Below are 21,040 nucleotides of genomic sequence, written 5' to 3'. Positions count from 1 at the left end.
AATGTGGGGGAGATATAAGTAACGCCGATCAACTGTGGCATATCCTACTACAGTGCTCCTTGAGCATGTGTAGCTGTAACTGGACACCTGGCTCAGCAGCTGGACCAGCCTAACCACCTTCTAAGTGAAAACTAACACCCCCACCACCGTAGCTATTATTCTCACTCATACAGGATGACCTCTAGTGGAGCCCAAGCTGTGTGACTGCTTCATTCAAACTTCCTTCAGTCAGATGAGAATTTCACAGAGAGATTTAAGGAAAATATTGTACGTCCTAGCCCAGTCCCGGTTACATTTTTTAAATCACTGGGATGAGCTGAACACATTCCAGGGTCTCGATCTGTTCTAGCACCCCAGGGTGGGGAGATACACACAATGGCTAGTAGCAGCCAGGTAGTGAAGCCGTGTTTAATCTCCAAGTGTAACGGGGCCTGGCCAGATCCCATGGTGACAGAACTGCCACCCTATGACCATCTGTTGGGAAGTTATGATCTTTCATAGGTTTTAGGAGATTTAGCTACAAAGGGGGCGAAAAAGGGTGTGACCGAAATGGTACAGAAAATCTCCAATATCAAAAACTCACCATGTAGCCTATTAGTGACTTTCTTAATTGCTGCTTATTTGTTATTTTATTTACACCTTTTTATCTTTACTTGGTTTTGTCTGATTTTGTTTTTTGTTGAACAATTGGGGGACCCAAGATATATTGTTCACATATATTGCCTATTTTTACATTGGATATTTTGATTTTGAAGGGATTTGGTCTGCACAGAATCATAGAGTCCGATATCTGCATATATATCAATTGTTTTTACATAGCATCATCATATTCTGCAGCATTTTACAATTAAACGGGAACATGTACAGACAATAAAGATAATACAAAGAACCACATAGTTAACCCCTTCACCTCGTGCAATTTTTCTTTTGTTTTTTCCTCCCTTTCTTCCAAGAACCATAACTTTTCTATTTTTCAAGCCATATAGCCATACCACATATAGCCATCACTGACTGTGAAAATACTACAGTCAGTGATGGTTTGGGGAGATATGTCATCTGCTGGTATAGGTCCACTGCATTTTGTCTTCAGCACCAAAGGAAACCAAAATCATTTAACATGAGATCCAAAAACACAAGCCAAATTGAAGATCTGCAATTCACAATACGCAGTGGTCTTCTACCTCCAGATCTCGTTATACCCTGTCAGTCATAAGAAGGCATTTGTGATAATCTTCAGAAATCACCGTAAAGGAATGTCTCAGAGATTAGTATACTGATGATGATGGAAGTTATGGCTGGTGATGATCTTGGTCTATGTGATAAGTCCAGTTTGGATTTTCATTCTGGTTCTGGTTTAGAAAAATGGCAGAGTTGATTCTAGGATTTATTATACTGGCATGGTGTACATGGCCTTCATTCACTAATTGTTTCCTGGTGTTTTCCCTTCCCCACCTCTTTCACTTCTTTCCCCTCCTTTTACATTTTAGGCAGGCTCGGACTGGCCCATAGGGTAACAGTGGAATCCCCCGGTGGGCCTCTGTGCAGATCTGTCCTCACTATATCTGAAACTGAACCTGTCAAAGACTGAACTCCTTGTGTTTCCGCCCAATACTAATGTACCTATACCCGACATTGCCATTTCTTTGTGTGGTTCCACTATTACTCCCCAGCAACATGCCCGCTGTCTTGGGGTCATACTTGACTCCGAGCTTTCCTTTGCCCCCCACATTCGATCACTGGCTCACTTTTGTCATCTGCACCTCAAAACATTTCTAGAATTCGACCTTTTCTTACTTTTGTCTCTGCAAAAACTCTTACTGTTTCTCTTATTCACTCTCTTCTCGACGATTGTAACTCTCTTCTAATCGGTCTCCCTCTTACCAAACTCTCCCCTCTCCAATCTGTCTTGAATGCTGCAGCCAGGATCATATTCCTCACCAATCGTTACATCGATGCCTCTACCTTGTGTCAGTCATTACACTGGCTACCCATCCACTCCAGAATTCAGTATAAACTTATTACCCTCACCCACAAAGCCCTCCATGGCCCAGCACCACCCTACATCTCCTCCCTTGTTTCAGTATACCACCCTACCCACACCCTCCGTTCTGCTGATGACCCGAGGTTAGCATCCTCAATAATCAGAACCTTCCACTCCCGTCTCCAAGACTTTACAGGTGCTGCGCCAATTCTTTGGAATGCACTTCCCTGGTCAATACGATTAGTCCCCAATCCCCACAATTTTAAGCGTGCCCTGAAAACGTATTTATACAGACTGGCCTATTGCCTCAACACATTAACCTAATCTATCCCTGTGTGGCACAGCCAAAAGTTTTACCATAACCAGGTTCCCCGTATCATGTTCCCACATGCTTTATGCATCCATTAACCCTCTGTGTCCATACTGTTATACACTTAACATTATGGCTGGTCCATACAATCAGGGCAACTGTTACCACCCACCTTTCGTGTCTCCCTTTTTTTCCACATAGATTGTAAGCTTGCGAGCAGGGCCCTCATTCCTCTTGGTATTTGTTATAATCTATGTGATTATTGTTATGCTGTAATGTCTATCGTCTGTACAAATCCCCTCTGAAATGTAAAGTGCTGCGGAATATGTCGGCGCTATAGAAATAAAATTTATTATTATTATTATTATTATTATTATTATTATTATCTGGGCCCCCAATCCCAATATATGGGGAGTACTTGGCATAATTCACTTGATTCACTCTGTACAGAAAAAAGCAGCATCCCATCATTCCTTAACCAAACTAACCAGTTTATTATTATATAGAGATATACGTAAATTTGTGAACAAGGGTAGTATAATATTTGAATGCAGGTGAAAAGTGGGCCCCCAAAGTCAATGTTACTGGTGTGCCCTTGGCACCCCAGTCCGACACTGATTTTAGGTATCATTTTAGGTACGTACCCTTTAAGTAAAAATAAATAAATACAGAAATTGATATGTGTTTGACTACTTTCCTATATTGAAGCCACATCCACAATTTAAAAAAAAAACACGCTGAGTGAAAAATCGAAAAAGGTTGTATATTTTGTGCAAATCAAGCATATGCCAAAATATCAACTTTTTTTCTGCCAACAAACTGTAACAAATAGCTAAATGTTTTGCACCTTGTTAACTGGCCCTTATTGTTTGATAACTGATCCTAAAGTGCCTTTGATTTTTGAATCGAGAACATACTGCACTCTAGTTTTTCTTTCCGTTACTTTATGATCCCTCAGTCATAAAATTGTACAAAATAATATAATCATTTATCTCTGTGATAATGAGAAGGAAGTAATAGATCTGGAGCTCCATAGCAGAAGTGATCTCACTCCTATGAATTGTATGAAATAACAGAAATTTGGACCTATGGTATTCAGACAAAAAAAAAAATCTAAATTCATTTTCATCTAAGTTGAAGCTGAATTTTTACTTTTATAGTTTCCGGCTAGAATATTGTCTGTTCCTTTTTGTACAATTCTTTCTCATTTTTGAAAGCTCAGTTAGAAAAAGTAGAGCTCCCAGCAGCAAAACTTCTCTGCACAACCCCCAAACCAATATCTTCTACTGTGCATTTACGACCATAGGCACATCTTACATATCTGTGTTTCACAGCAAACATTCCCTGGGGTATACATAAGAACTTGGTGTTGAAATCCTTCAGGGAAAAAAAGCCGCAATGCTACTTACCGTACCTTAGTGTTCTGTGAACAGCAGCACAGCCTTGGGGGAGTCATTGAAGTTAACACCCCACGTTTTGTCAACTTATAATTATTACTGTGCAATTATGTATGTCAAAGATGAAGACTCAAGAAAATATGTGAAATACACTGTAGCTATTGAACCCCTGTGTACAGTCATGGCCAAAAGTTTTGAGAATGACACAAATATTAATTTTTACAAAGTCTACTGCTTCATTTTTTCTAATGGCAATTTGCATATACTCCAGAATGTTATAAAGAGTGATCAGCTTAATAGCAATTACTTGCAAAGTCAATATTTGCCTAGAAAATGAACTTTATCCCCCAAAACACATTTCAACATCATTGCAGCCCTGCCTTAAAAGGACCTGCTAACATCGTTTCAGTTATTGCTCCATTAGCACATGTGTGGGTGTTGATGAGGACAGGGCTGGAGATCAATCTGTCATGATTAAGTAAGAATGACACCACTGGACACTTTAAAAGGAGGCTGGTGCTTGGCATCATTGTTTCTCTTCTGTTAACCATGGTTATCTCTAAAGAAACACGTGCAGTCATCATTGCACTGCACAAAAATGGCCTAACAGGGAAGAGTATCACAGCTAGAAAGATTGCACCTCAGTCAACAATCTATCGCATCATCAAGAACTTCAAAGAGAGAGGTTCCCTTGTTGCCAAAAAGGCTCCAGGGCGCACAAGAAAGACCAGCAAGCGCCAGGACCGTCTCTTAAAAGTGTTTCAGCTGCGGGATCGGGCTACCAGCAGTGCAGAGCTTGCTCAGGAATGGCAGCAGGCAGGTGTGAGAGCATCTGCACGCACTGTGAGGCGGAGACTCTTGGAGCAAGGCCTGGTCTCAAGGAGGGCAGCAAAGAAGCCATTTCTCTCCAGGAAAAACATCATGGACAGACTGATATTCTGCAAGAGGTACAGGGAGTGGACTGCTGAGGACTGGGGTAAAGTCATTTTCTCTGATGAATCCCCTTTTCGATTGTTTGGGACATCTGGAAAACGGCTTATTCGGAGATGACCAGGTGAGCGCTACCACCAGTCTTGTCTCATGCCAACTGTCAAGCATCCTGAAACCATTCATGTGTGGGGTGGCTTCTCAGCCAAGGGAATGGGCTCTCTCTCAGTCTTGCCTAAAAACACAGCCATGAATAAAGAATGGTACCAGAATGTCCTCCAAGAGCAACTTCTCCCAACCGTCCAAGAGCAGTTTGGCGAGCAACAATGCCTTTTTCAACATGATGGAGCACCTTGCCATAGAGCAAAGGTGATAACTAAATGGCTCAGGGAACAAAACATAGAGATTTTGGGACCATGGCCTGGAAACTCCCCAGATCTTAATCCCATTGAGAACTTGTGGTCAATCATCAAGAGACGGGTGGACAAACAAGAACCTTCAAATTCAGACAAAATAAAAGCATTGATTTTGCAAGAATGGACTGCTATCAGTCAGGATTTGATCCAGAAGTTGATTGAGAGCATGCAAGGGAGAATTGCTGAGGTCCTGAAGAAGAAGGGTCAACACTAGTGTTGAGCATTCCGATACCGCAAGTATCGGGTATCGGCCGATACTTGCTGTATCGGAATTCCGATACCGACTTCCGATATTTTTTCAATATCGGAATTCGGCATCGGAATCGGAAGTTCAGTTGATTGACGGCCTGACGTCATCATGATGCGCGGTGTGTGCGCATCATGATGCGCCGTCATTTCGGGCCTTCCGGGGGTCTCTGCCGGCCTGCCGGGGGGCTGTGCCGGCCTGCCGGGGGGCTGTGTGGACTGCCCGGGGTCTCTGCCGGCCTGCCGGGGGGCTGTGCCGGCCTGCCGGTGGTCTGTGCACCCTGTGGGGGTCTGTACCGGCCTGCCGGGGGGCTGTGCCGGCCTGCCGGGGGGCTGTGCCGGCCTGCCGGGGGGCTGTGCAGGCTCCGGGGGGCTGTGCCGGCCTGCCGGGGGGCTGTGCCGGCCTGCCGGTGGTCTGTGCAGGCTTCGGGGGTCTGTGCAGGCATCGTCCGATGGGACTACAAGTCCCATCGGGCGATGCCTGCTACCATGACAGTGATTGACACATTAGCCAATGATGGGACAGTAGTAGTCCCATCATCCGGCTAATGTGTTAAATGTAAAAAAAAAAAAAAAAAAAATTACATGCTACATACATACAACATGCATACTACATACATGCTACATTCATACTACATACTACATACATGCTACATTCATACTACATAAATACTACATGCAACATACATACTACATATATACTACATACATACTACATATATACTACATGCATGCTACATACATACTACATGCTACATACTACATACATACTACATGCATGCTACATACATACTACATGCTACATACATACTACATATATACTACATGCATGCTACATACATACTGCATGCTACATACATACTACATATATACTACATGCATGCTACATACATACTACATATATACTACATGCATGCTACATACATACTACATACCACATATATACTACATACATACAATACATACATAGACATACAGTACATATAACATAGAGTAACATACTTACCAATACTTGTCACATTGTTCCCCGAAGCCATTGTCTTTCCGGAATAAATATTAACATAACAAACCACAAAAATACTCACCCACGATCCGAAGCAGTCCACGAGTGTGTCCCACGACGATCTTGGGTAGAGAACGGCAGCATCAGATGATGCTGCCGTTCTCTACGGGCTGCAGGAATCCAATGACGGAAGGTAGGTATCCTTCCGCACTGTATTCCTCCGCCACTTTAAAAAAAAAAAAGTCCCTAGTCTCACTTTATGCCATTGCTGCGTGGGAATTTCCCACACAGCAATGGCATAAAGTGAGACTAGGGACTTTTTTTTTTTTAAAGTGGCGGAGGAATACAGTGCGGAAGGATACCTACCTTCCGTCATTGGATTCCTGCAGCCCGTAGAGAACGGCAGCATCATCTGATGCTGCCGTTCTCTACCCAAGATCGTCGTGGGACACACTCGTGGACTGCTTCGGATCGTGGGTGAGTATTTTTGTGGTTTGTTATGTTAATATTTATTCCGGAAAGACAATGGCTTCGGGGAACAATGTGACAAGTATTGGTAAGTATGTTACTCTATGTTATATGTACTGTATGTCTATGTATGTATTGTATGAATGTATTGTATGTATGTAGTATATATGTGGTATGTATGTAGCATGTAGTATGTATGTAGTATGTATGTAGCATGCATGTAGCATGCAGTATGTATGTAGCATGCATGTAGTATATATGTAGTATGTATGTAGCATGTAGTATGTATGTAGCATGCATGTAGTATATATGTAGTATGTATGTAGCATGTAGTATGTATGTAGCATGTAGTATGTATGTAGCATGCATGTAGTATATATGTAGCATGCATGTAGTATGTATGTAGCATGCATGTAGTATGTATATGGTATGTATGTAGCATGTAGTATGTATGTAGCATGCATGTAGTATATATGTGTTATGTATGTGGCATGCATGTAGCATGCATGTAGCATGCATGTAGTATGTATGTAGTATGTATGTAGTATATATGTAGTATGTATGTAGCATGTAGTATGTATGTAGCATGCATGTAGCATGCAGTATGTATGTAGCATGCATGTAGTATATATGTAGTATGTATGTAGCATGTAGTATGTAGCATGCATGTAGTATATATGTAGTATGTAGCATGTAGTATGTATGTAGCATGCATGTAGTATATATGTGTTATGTATGTGGCATGCATGTAGCATGCATGTAGCATGCATGTAGTATGTATGTAGTATGTATGTAGTATATATGTAGTATGTATGTAGCATGTAGTATGTATGTAGCATGCATGTAGTATGCAGTATGTATGTAGCATGCATGTAGTATATATGTAGTATGTATGTAGCATGTAGTATGTAGCATGCATGTAGTATATATGTAGTATGTAGCATGTAGTATGTATGTAGCATGCATGTAGTATATATGTGTTATGTATGTAGCATGCATGTAGCATGCATGTAGTATGTATGTAGTATATATGTGGTATGTATGTAGCATGCAGTATGTATGTAGCATGCATGTAGTATATATGTAGTATGTATGTTGCATGTAGTATGAATGTAGCATGTATGTAGTATGAATGTAGCATGTATGTAGTATGCATGTTGTATGTATGTAGCATGTAATTTTTTTTTTTTTTTTTTTTTACATTTAACACATTAGCCGGATGATGGGACTACTACTGTCCCATCATTGGCTAATGTGTCAATCACTGTCATGGTAGCAGGCATCGCCCGATGGGACTTGTAGTCCCATCGGACGATGCCTGCACAGACCCCCGGAGCCTGCACAGCCCCCCGGCAGGCCGGCACAGCCCCCCGGCAGGCCGGCACAGCCCCCCGGAGCCTGCACAGCCCCCCGGCAGGCCGGCACAGCCCCCCGGCAGGCCGGCACAGCCCCCCGGAGCCTGCACAGACCACCGGCAGGCCGGCACAGACCACCGGAGCCTGCACAGACCCCCTGGCAGGCCGGCACAGCCCCCCGAAAGGCCCGTACAGACCCCAGAGAGGCTGTACAAGGGCAGGAAAGGGTTTTTCTTATTCCGATACCGGAAGTCCCATAGACTTGAATGGGACTTCCGGTATCGGAATCGGCGATACCCGATACTTTTTTTAAAGATCGGCCGATACCATCCGATTAGTGTTGAGCATTCCGATACCGCAAGTATCGGGTATCGGCCGATACTTGCTGTATCGGAATTCCGATACCGACTTCCGATATTTTTTCAATATCGGAATTCGGCATCGGAATCGGAAGTTCAGTTGATTGACGGCCTGACGTCATCATGATGCGCGGTGTGTGCGCATCATGATGCGCCGTCATTTCGGGCCTTCCGGGGGTCTCTGCCGGCCTGCCGGGGGGCTGTGCTGGCCTGCCGGGGGGCTGTGTGGACTGCCCGGGGTCTCTGCCGGCCTGCCGGGGGGCTGTGCCGGCCTGCCGGTGGTCTGTGCACCCTGTGGGGGTCTGTACCGGCCTGCCGGGGGGCTGTGCCGGCCTGCCGGGGGGCTGTGCTGATGTCCGGGGGTCTGTGCAAGCATCGTCCGATGGGACTACAAGTCCCATCGGGCGATGCCTGCTACCATGACAGTGATTGACACATTAGCCAATGATGGGACAGTAGTAGTCCCATCATCCGGCTAATGTGTTAAATGTTAAAAAAAAAAAAAAAAATACTACATACATACTACATGCATGCTACATACATACTACATGCTACATATATACTACATGCATGCTACATACATACTACATGCTACATACATACTACATATATACTACATACATACTACATACATGCTACATACATACTACATATATACTACATACATGCTACATACATACTGCATGCTACATACATACTACATACATACTACATACATACTACATGCATGCTACATACATACTACATGCTACATACATACTACATATATACTACATACATACTACATACATGCTACATACATACTACATATATACTACATACATGCTACATACATACTGCATGCTACATACATACTACATACATACTACATACATACTACATGCATGCTACATACATACTACATGCTACATACATACCACATACATACTACATACATACCACATACATACTACATACATACCACATACATACTACATATATACTACATGCATGCTACATGCATGCTACATACATACTACATGCTACATACATACCACATACATACTACATACATGCTACATATATACTACATGCATGCTACATACATACTGCATACTACATACATACCACATACATACTACATACATGCTACATATATACTACATGCATGCTACATACATACTACATATATACTACATGCATGCTACATACATACTACATACATACAATACATACATAGACATACAGTACATATAACATAGAGTAACATACTTACCAATACTTGTCACATTGTTCCCCGAAGCCATTGTCTTTCCGGAATAAATATTAACATAACAAACCACAAAAATACTCACCCACGATCCGAAGCAGTCCACGAGTGTGTCCCACGACGATCTTGGGTAGAGAACGGCAGCATCAGATGATGCTGCCGTTCTCTACGGGCTGCAGGAATCCAATGACGGAAGGTAGGTATCCTTCCGCACTGTATTCCTCCGCCACTTAAAAAAAAAAAAGTCCCTAGTCTCACTTTATGCCATTGCTGCGTGGGAATTTCCCACACAGCAATGGCATAAAGTGAGACTAGGGACTTTTTTTTTTTTTAAGTGGCGGAGGAATACAGTGCGAAAGGATACCTACCTTCCGTCATTGGATTCCTGCAGCCCGTAGAGAACGGCAGCAACAGCTGATGCTGCAGTTCTCTACCCAAGATCGTCGTGGGACACACTCGTGGACTGCTTCGGATCGTGGGTGAGTATTTTTGTGGTTTGTTATGTTAATATTTATTCCGTAGACGACAATGGCTTCGGGGAACAATGTGACAAGTATTGGTAAGTATGTTACTCTATGTTATATGTACTGTATGTCTATGTATGTATTGTATGAATGTATTGTATGTATGTAGTATATATGTAGCATGCATGTAGTATATATGTAGTATGTATGTAGCATGTAGTATGTATGTAGCATGCATGTAGTATATATGTAGTATGTATGTAGCATGTAGTATGTATGTAGCATGCATGTAGTATATATGTAGCATGCATGTAGTATGTAGCATGCATGTAGTATGTATATGGTATGTATGTAGCATGTATGTAGCATGCATGTAGTATATATGTGTTATGTATGTGGTATGTATGTAGCATGCATGTAGTATGTATGTAGCATGCATGTAGTATGTATGTAGTATGTATGTAGTATATATGTAGTATGTATGTAGCATGCATGTAGTATATATGTAGTATGTATGTAGCATGTAGTATGTAGCATGAATGTAGTATATATGTAGTATGTATGTAGCATGCATGTAGTATATATGTGTTATGTATGATGCATGTAGCATGCATGTAGTATGTATGTAGTATATATGTAGTATGTATGTAGCATGCAGTATGTATGTAGCATGCATGTAGTATATATGTAGTATGTATGTTGCATGTAGTATGAATGTAGCATGTATGTAGTATGTATGTAGTATGTAGTATGAATGTAGCATGTATGTAGTATGCATGTTGTATGTATGTAGCATGTAATATTTTTTTTTTTTTTTTTTTTTTTTACATTTAACACATTAGCCGGATGATGGGACTACTACTGTCCCATCATTGGCTAATGTGTCAATCACTGTCATGGTAGCAGGCATCGCCCGATGGGACTTGTAGTCCCATCGGACGATGCCTGCACAGACCCCCGGAGCCTGCACAGACCCCCGGAGCCTGCACAGACCACCGGCAGGCCGGCACAGCCCCCCGGCAGGCCGGCACAGCCCCCCCGGAGCCTGCACAGACCACCGGCAGGCCGGCACAGACCACCGGAGCCTGCACAGACCCCCTGGCAGGCCGGCACAGCCCCCCGAAAGGCCCGTACAGACCCCAGAGAGGCTGTACAAGGGCAGGAAAGGGTTTTTCTTATTCCGATACCGGAAGTCCCATAGACTTGAATGGGACTTCCGGTATCGGAATCGGCGATACCGATACTTTTTTTAAAGATCGGCCGATACCATCCGATACGATACTTTGAAGTATCGGACGGTATCGCTCAACTCTACATCCGATACGATACTTTGAAGTATCGGACGGTATCGCTCAACTCTAGTCAACACTGCAAATATTGACTTCCTGCATTAACTCATTCTAACTGTCAATATAACCTTTTGCTACTCATAATATGATTGCAATTATATTTCTGTATGTGATAAAAACATCTGACAAACACACATAAAAACCAGAGGCCAGCAAATCATGTGAAAATATAATATTTGTGTCATTCTCAAAACTTTTGGCCATGACTTTACAGTCGTGGCCAAAGGTATTGACACCTCTGCAATTCTGTCAGATAATACTCAATTTCTTCCTGAAAATGATTGCAAACACAAATTCTTTGGTATTATCTTCATTTAATTTGTCTTAAATGAAAAAACACAAAAGAGAATGAAGCAAAAAGCAAAACATTGATCATTTCACACAAAACTCCAAAAATGGGCCAGACAAAAGTATTGGCACCCTCAGCCTAATACTTGGTTGCACAACCTTTAGTCAAAATAACTGTGACCAACCGCTTCCGGTAACCATCAATGAGTTTCTTACAATGCTCTGCTGGAATTTTAGACCATTCTTATTTGGCAAACTGCTCCAGGTCCCTGATATTTGAAGGGTGCCTTCTCCAAACTGCCATTTTTAGATCTCTCCACAGGTGTTCTATGGGATTCAGGTCTGGACTCATTGCTGGCCACCTTAGAAGTCTCCAGTGCTTTCTCTCAAACTATTTTCTAGTGCTTTTTGAAGTGTGTTTTGGGTCATTGTCCTGCTGGAAGACCCATGACCTCTGAGGGAGACCCAGCTTTCTCACACTGGGCCCTACATTATGCTGCAAAATTTGTTGGTAGTCTTCAGACATGCCATGCACACGGTCAAGCAGTCCAGTGCCAGAGGCAGCAAAGCAACCCCAAAACATCAGGGAACCTCTGCCATGTTTGACTGTAGGGACCGTTTTTTTTTCTTTGAATGCCTCTTTTTTTCTCCTGTAAACTCTATGTTGATGCCTTTGCCCAAAAAGCTCTACCTTTGTCTCATCTGACCAGAGAACATTCTTCCAAAACGTTTTATGCTTTTTCAGGTAAGTTTTGGCTTTTTTATGTCTCGGGGTAAGAAGTGGGGTCTTCCTGGGTCTCCTACCATACAGTCCCTTTTCATTCAGACGCCGACGGATAGTACGGGTTGACACTGTTGTACCCTCAGACTGCAGGGCAGCTTGAACTTGTTTGGATGTTAGACGAGGTTCTTTATCCAACATCCGCACAATCTTGCGTTGAAATCTCTTGTCAATTTTTCTTTTTCGTCCACATCTAGAGAGGTTAGCCACAGTGCCATGGGCTTTAAACTTCTTGATGACACTGCGCACGGTAGACACAGGGACATTCAGGTCTTTGGAGATGGACTTGTAGCCTTGAGATTGCTCATGCTTCCTCACAATTTGGTTTCTCAAGTCCTCAGACAGTTCTTTGGTCTTCTTTCTTTTCTCCATGCTCAATGTGGTACACACAAGGACACAGGACAGAGGTTGAGTCAACTTTAATCCATGTCAACTGGCTGCAAGTGTGATTTAGTTATTGCCAACACGTGTTAGGTGCCACAGGTAGGTTACAGGTGCTGTTAATTACACAAATTAGAGAAGCATCACATGATTTTTCTAACAGTGCCAATAATTTTGTCCACCCTCTTTTTATGTTTGGTGTGGAATTATATCCAATTTGGCTTTAGGACAATTCTTTTTGTGTTTCTTCATTTAAGACAAATTAAATGAAGATAATAATAGCAAAGAATTTGTGTTTGCAATCATTTTCAGGAAGAAACTAAGTATTATCTGACAGAATTGCAGGGGTGTCAATACTTTTGGCCACAACTGTAGCTGTTCTAATGAATCTGTATGTTGTACCATGTGAAGAACAATATTTTATAATAGTAACATAAAATTTTAGGACAGATTTCCATATATATCGAACCATCCCTATCAGACTTTTTGTCTGATAGGGATGCGCATATTCATGAGTGTAATGAGCGGTACCATGTGACCGCTGAAGGGAGATCGCGGAGAAGCTGGGGGCTGCAGAGACCATGCCAGGATGGGTAAGTAGGACCTGACACCCCCACCCCCCCTCCCCCTCCGACCCCCTGGTGTATGTGACTCGAATATAAGCCGAGAGGTGGACTTTCAGCCCAAAAAATGGGCTGAAAATCTCGGCTTATATTTGAGTATATACGGTATGTATGTATGTGTGTGTATCACCAACCAATCACGAAGCATCTTTCATTTCACCAAAGCTGTTCAAAAGAAGCTTAGGTGTGATTGGTTGCTATGAACAACAGTTCTCCTTGCAAACAATCACTAAGCAAAGAAGCTGAGCTATGATTGGTTGCTATGAGCAATAGTTTTCTCACTCCACAACAACACCTCAGCAGACACTGCCATGGTGGGAGAAATCTAGCATCCCCTGGAACATAAGCTCCCAGCCATTGTCTGCCCCCAGAAAGGAGCAGAGAGCACAGGACAGAAATGAATCCCCCCTCCCTGCCCGCATACCCAAAACACATCCTCCATCCTATAGGCACATCTTCCCTCTTAAAGGATCATTGCTATGGAAGTCAGGGCAAATCCATCCAGAGCTTTGGTTCTGACCCCTGGCCTCTCTTAAAGGGATCCCCGGTATGGAAGTTAGGATGTGGGATATTAGGGGTAGTAGTCCGGTGGCTCTGACGGGATGATGTGGGATATTAAGGGTAGTAGTCTGATCGCACTGGTGTTATGAATGGGTCACCGAGGAGGAGAGCGCAATAGGCTATGCCACCAGAACACCAGAGAGGTTGGTCGCTCAGTGGATTGCAGACCCCTGATCTTACCAACACAACTAGCAGTAGCCGTGGAGCATTCCTACGTTGCCCTAGACATCTCTTCACAGCCGGAGGACTAACTAAGCCTAAAGACAGAAAGGTAAAATCTAAACTGCCGCGGAGCAGATCCCCAAAGGAATAGACAGCCCTCAAACATATATTGTCGGTGAGACAAGATGAAGCACAAACACAGACAGAAAATAGACTGAGCAAATGATGGGGCCCACACTGACTAGATAGGACAGGACAGAAAAGGCACTGTCTGCAATTACGCAAAAACCCTAATAATTCCAACACGACTGAAGTACCAAAATACTGAGGTTTGAACAACCTCGCCCCCACTATATCAGCACTCAGGTGTGAACTGGCGGCTAGCAACAGGCTAATACAGCAGGGGACTGAGCAAACAAACAAAAGATACAAAAATAAAGGGCAGGAGCCAGCAGCCCCAGGGGGAGCAAGCTGACCCCTGACAGCAAGGCAAAAACAGATGCAAAGGGTTTAGCAGATGACACTTAGCTGAAAAAATGCAGGATCAGGCAGGAGACAGAAATCCTCAGTAAGCAAAGAAAGGAGTATCACCGGCAGTCACTGAGAGAAGTCTGCTCGCTTATGAAGCCCCAGTCACTACCACCACTCCTCCAATTATCTTCTGCAGCTGTTGGGTTAACATCATGTTGACCAGCACCACTACCAGCAGTATCCACCAGAGGGAGCCTTACCTCAAAAGTTGGATCAAGAGAGCTCACAACACTCTGGCTGACGGGATGATGTGGGATATTAGGGGTAGTAGTCCGGTGGCTCTGACGGAATGATGTTGGATATTAGGGGTAGTAGTCCGGTGGCTCTGATGGGATGATGTGGGATATTAGTGGTAGTTATCCTGTGACTCTGGCTGAAGGGATGATGTTGGATATTAGGGGTAGTAGTCCGATGGCTCTGGCTGATGGGATGATGTGGGATATTAGGGGTAGTAGTCCAGCGGCTTTGACGGGATGATGTGGGATATTAGGGGTAGTAGTCCGGTGGCTGTGACGGGATGGTGTGGGACATTAGGGGTAGTAGTCCGGCGGCTGTGGTGGGATGATGTGGGATATTAGGGGTAGTAGTCCGGTGGCTCTGATGGCATGATGTGGGATATTAGTGGTAGTAGTCCGGTGGCTCTGACTGACGGGATGATGTGGGATATTAGTGGTAGTAGTCTGGTGGCTCTTTCTGACAGGATGATGTGGGATATTAGGGGTAGTAGTCCGGTGGCTCTGGCTGATGGGATGATGTGGGATATTATAGTGAATGTGGCTATGCGGAGTGGGCGGGGCGCTACACTCAGCTTTATATATATAGATATAATCATTATAATTTGTTATAACTAACCGTAGTTAGTTACTATGCCCGAGCAGCGCCGGGCTCTTCAGCTAGTAGTAACTAACTGTGATTAGTTAAAACAAATTCTATTGGTTATATTGCACATAAAAACATTTCACATCATATATTCAACACTACAGACGACTGCCGATACGACTTTTAACGGCGGCAGTTAAGGGGCCTTATTCCTCCTGCACCTCATGCTCCTTTTTACACAGCCTTCTCCAGCACCTCACGCTCCTCCTTTATACACAGCATTTTTCTGCAGCACAGCTTTTCACCTTTATAGTCACCTCCTCCGGCAGCACCTCACACTCCTCTTCCATATACAATTGGAAACACTTGATCCCGAGAGAAATTGCACTAATTGCAATAAAGCATATCGTATACACTTCTTTAGACCTTGGTCACACGTTATTTGGTCAGTATTTTTACCTCAGTATTTGTAAGCTAAAACTTGGAGTAAAACAATCAGAGGAAAAGTATATTAGAAACACGTCACCATGTCTGTATTTTTCTCCCACTCATGGTCTTGGATTATAATACTGAGGTAAAATACTGACCAAATACTGAACTTGAGAATATGGCCTTATACACAGCCTCCACCTGCAGCGCCTCACTCTTCTCTATACACAGCCTTATACTGCAGCAGCACCTGACTTCTCTCATTTTCCCATCACACCTCTCATTTCCCCCCTTACATCTCTCATTTTCCCCCTCTTTCCTCTCATTTCCCCCCTCACACCTGTCATTTTGACCTCACACCTGTTATTTTCCGATCACTCCACTATTTCCCCTCACTCCTCTTATTTTCCACTCACACCTCTTAATTTTCACTTCATACTTCTCATTTTCACATCACACCTCTCATTTTCTTCTCACTCCACTATTTTCCCCTCACTCCACTATTTCCCCTTACTCATCTCATTGTCCTCTCACCCCTCTCATTTTCCCCTCACTCCTCTCATTTTCTCCTCACTCCACTATTTTCCCCTCACTCATCTCATTGTCCCCTCACCCCTCTCATTTTCCCCTCACTCCTCTCATTTTCCCCTCACTCCTCTCATTTCCCCTCACTCATCTCATTGTCCCCGCACATCTCATTTTCCCCTCACTCCACTATTTTCCCCTCACTCCCCTCATTTTCCCCTCCTCTCATTTTCACCTCACTCCTCTCTTCCCCTCACACGTGTACAGCAACTTCCTTTTATGAGTACAGCATGTAATCCATGAGACTCCTCCCTTTCCCTTGACATCATGCCTCACAGGAGCACCTCCATTCTAGACACAATAGAGCTAGATGTGGCCTGTGCCTGCCGCGCACTGATACTCTATAGGCAGCGGCCCTGATTGTAGCTCGCAGCGGCTGGGACATCACAGCCGGTGAGATTTGTAGGGTGGCTTTCAAGGTGAATATGTCTCCGCCCATTTGCGCTAACAACGTGGGCCGAGTAGACAGGGCTTTGCATGTGGAGTGAGTGTGGCTATGTAGAGTGGGCAGGGCTATGTGGAGTGGGCATGGCTTGATACATACACACTATCTCTTTGTAGTTCCCTATGTGCACTTCAGGTAGCAGCTTATCTCCCACGGGAATATAGGCTGGGGTATGTTGATATACAATATGTCCAGTCCCTCTTTTCTACATCTTTAGTTGAGGGACAGTCATGATGCCCCAATAAACATTTGACAGTTGATTACACGTTTGACCTAATATGTATGTTTAGCAGATCTATAGCGCTGTCTATAAAAATCAATACCTTTTTTGTGATTTTTATATATAAATGCTATGTTTTTCTAATTTTTGACATTGATTTTCACTCTCACTCACACAGGTCTCATCTTATGCTGTATTTTCCTTTGTTTTCCTACTTTCAGGTTTACTCCTAGTTTCTGCACACCCTATATGTGACCTATTGTTTTCATTGTCTTTATATGCACCTCTCACAGGTCTCATCACATGTTGTTGTATTTTCTTTGGTTTTCCTAATTTTTAGGTTTATTTCTAATGTTTGCACATGTAAGATACCCAGGACAGTAACAAGGGGAAATCTGCTGCTTCTCCACACCCTGGCCATCCCACAAATAAACAGTGTTAGTTCAGGCTGGAGGCCTCCGCTACATCCACATTTTTTGGTCCAGGATCAGCCATGCACACATCAGGGGACACTTGGTTTGTTATAACAAATTCAACTTTACTGGACAGTTCAGATACAACAATTTTCAACAGGCAGTTTCATGCAAGGCACCCTCCGCTTCCAGTTTAATCAGCATAGTACATTTCAAGACTCTGCTTTCATTCGGCTTGGATTATCCCTACACTTGATCCTCCTGGCCCCTCCCGAGACCCGCAACATTTCCCTCACGTCGTTCCTCTTCCAGCTTCCTCTGTATCGAAGGGATTAAGGCACAATCCTCCGTGCCTAGGTTGAGCCATAGCCACCAGACATTATAGGAAGGTCCACAGAAAATTTGGTAAAATCTCATGCTGTTAGAACGATATGTACTCCATGTGCCTGAAGCCCACTGCAGCTTCAACCTGAACGTCACACAAACCTCTCACTAACTCAGACTGAATAAACCAGGAATGATTACCCTTCTTGCTGGACCAGCCTCTTCCCATGCTAGACTGTAAAAGCACAATACAGCCACATATTACTATTCACACTACAATTGTAGTCTTCAGTTCCTGTCACACCGTTACACATACACTATGTGACCTATGATTTTCATTGTCTTGATATCCCCGTCTTGCAGGTTTTCATCTTACGTTGACGAATTTGACTTTTGTATACCTACTTTTTAGGTTTATTTCTAGTTTTTGCACACACACTATAAGGGACCTATGATTTTCAGTCTGTATATCACCATCTAGCAGGTTTTCATCTTATCTTGTTGCATTTTCCTTTGTTTTTCTGCTTTTCAGGTTTGTTTCTAATTTTTGCATATACTATATGGGACCTATGATTTTCAGTCTCTGTATCCCTCTCTCACAGGTCTCCTCACACATTGTTGCATTTTCATTTGTTTACCTTCTTTTTAGGTTTATTTATAACTTTTGAACACTCTATGGGATCTATACTTGTCATCGTCTTTAAATCACCATCTGACAGGTTTTCATATTATCTTGTTGCATTTTCCTTGTCTTTGTCTTCCTACTTTTCAAGTTTATTTCTAATTTTTGCACATACCTTATGGGATCTATGATTTTCATTGCCTCATATGCCCTTCTCACAGGTCTCATCTTTTGTTTTTGTATTTTACTTTGTTTTCCAACTTTTTAGTTTATTTCTACTTTTTGCACACAATATATGGGACCTATGATTTTTATAGTCTTTGAGTCTTTATATCCCCCTCTCGTAGGTGTCATGTCGTGCTGTTGTATTTTCCTTTGTTTTCCACCTTTTTAGGTTTACTTCTATTATTTGCACACACTATATGGGACCTATGATTTTCACTGCCTTTATAACCCCATCTAGCAGGATTTCATCTCATGCTGTTGTGTTTTCCTTTGTTTCCCTCCTTTTATTTGCCCTTATTTCCAAGTCTTCCTCCCACTCAATATTTTATTTGTTCCCTTCCTAGGTTCCTTTCAGCCTCCCCCTCTCAGATTCCCCTGGCCAGACTCAGCACTGACAGCTTTAAGCTGCTCTGTGTACTGAGCGTCTGGCTGTGTTAATATGATTTATAAGGACAGTATAACGCCAGGCACATTGCAGTCTGTCACTGCAGTCTCCCTGATTAAAATTCTGCTCCCTCCCTGACTGCAGCAAGCCACAAATGGAATATTCTACATAATTTCCGAAAATGCTTGTTTTTATCACCCATTTCTCCTGGATCAGGTGACCTGAGATTCAGCGCTTGTGTCTCCCTTGCCATACCTTGGCTTTTACTAGGTCACATTTACCAAGTCCCCAGACTATTTAATCACCAGCTTCTTAACAATTTTCATGCTGGAGCGATTTGCGAGACTAGACCGCGCCAACCCAGCTCAGAAAAGGTAGAAACTGTAAGAATGGCCAGCAATAAACATAAGACACGCTATAATACAGTGATATTATCACCATGCATGTCGATATAATTACTTTGGAAGTCAGAGGTCTTGCCTGATATATTGTAGGAGCGGGATAGTAATTACTGTCTCTCTTTTAAAAATTCTATTCAAAACACTATAAAGCGCTGCTTGTAAAATCATCTCATTGCGTTTCAGGGCAGGTTAAAGGGCTGAGGAACACCATACCAGATCAATAGAAAAATGGCAGACCTGGCACAGCGCAGCATTGTGATTCATTTCAATACACTTTTTTTTAAAATTTTTATTTAACTACATGACAAATGCTTACTGAAATAGACTTGCATTATACACCAGACTTCCGTTTTTACGTGAGTGTTATAGTAAAGATGTCACCTCTATAGTGTTTCAGAAGAATGGTGAAGAATATTTATGGCACCTCCATGCTAGTTCCATGTAAATTGTACATTTCATATAGTGATTATGTCAACCTGGATGTTCTGATATTACTTTTTAATCAAGTAAGGCTAGTTTCACACTAGATTTTCTCAGAGAGGATATAGTAGGAGATGTATAAAGAAGGGACACTGGCGGGCTAAAAAGGCATCTAGGACTGATCTCTTGGCAAACAGGTGGATAATGCCGAAAACTAATGGAGAGGTAAGGCATATATCTACTTACAACCATAAGTGGGATATGATGAGATCGATTCTAAATTGGCATTGGGCTGTCCTAAAAACAGATTCTGTTTTATGTGAATGTCTTCCTCAACGCCCCCTTATGACTGCACGAAGGTGCAATACTCTCAAGGATATGCTGGTTAAGAGTCACTATATCACTAAGAAACCAGACCCCTTTCAAGCTGGAACACCAAGGAATGGCTTTTTTCCATGTGGTGGATGTCTGGCGTGTCAAAATTTAAGGAGGTCTTTGTCCTTCACTTCATTGGATGGCCGCAGAGAGTACAAAATCAGAGAGTATATTACCTGCAATACCACATATGTGGTCTACTATGTAGTGTGTCCATGCGGGTTAATATACGTGGGACTCACCACTCGCGAATTACGTGTTCGCATACGTGAGCATGTGAGAGATATTGTGGCCGCCCGTGAAGTGGAGGACATAAATAGCCTCAAGTCTATTCCGAGACATTTCCGCCTGAAACACAAATGTGATCCAAGTGGTCTCCAAGCTTGGGGTATTGATCGGGTCCGTGCAGGAATAAGGGGGGGTGACACAAAACGTGTGTTAGCTCAGAGGGAATGCCGGTGGATTACGGTACTTGATATCGTGACGCCGGCAGGTCTCAATGAGCATTTGAGTTTTAGCTCGTTTT

This window comes from Dendrobates tinctorius, unplaced genomic scaffold (genome assembly GCF_039654945.1).
Source record: "Dendrobates tinctorius isolate UK_male_01 unplaced genomic scaffold, ASM3965494v1 ptg000145l, whole genome shotgun sequence".
Classification (NCBI taxonomy): Eukaryota; Metazoa; Chordata; class Amphibia; order Anura; family Dendrobatidae; genus Dendrobates; species Dendrobates tinctorius.
This window is presented reverse-complemented; position numbering follows the sequence as displayed.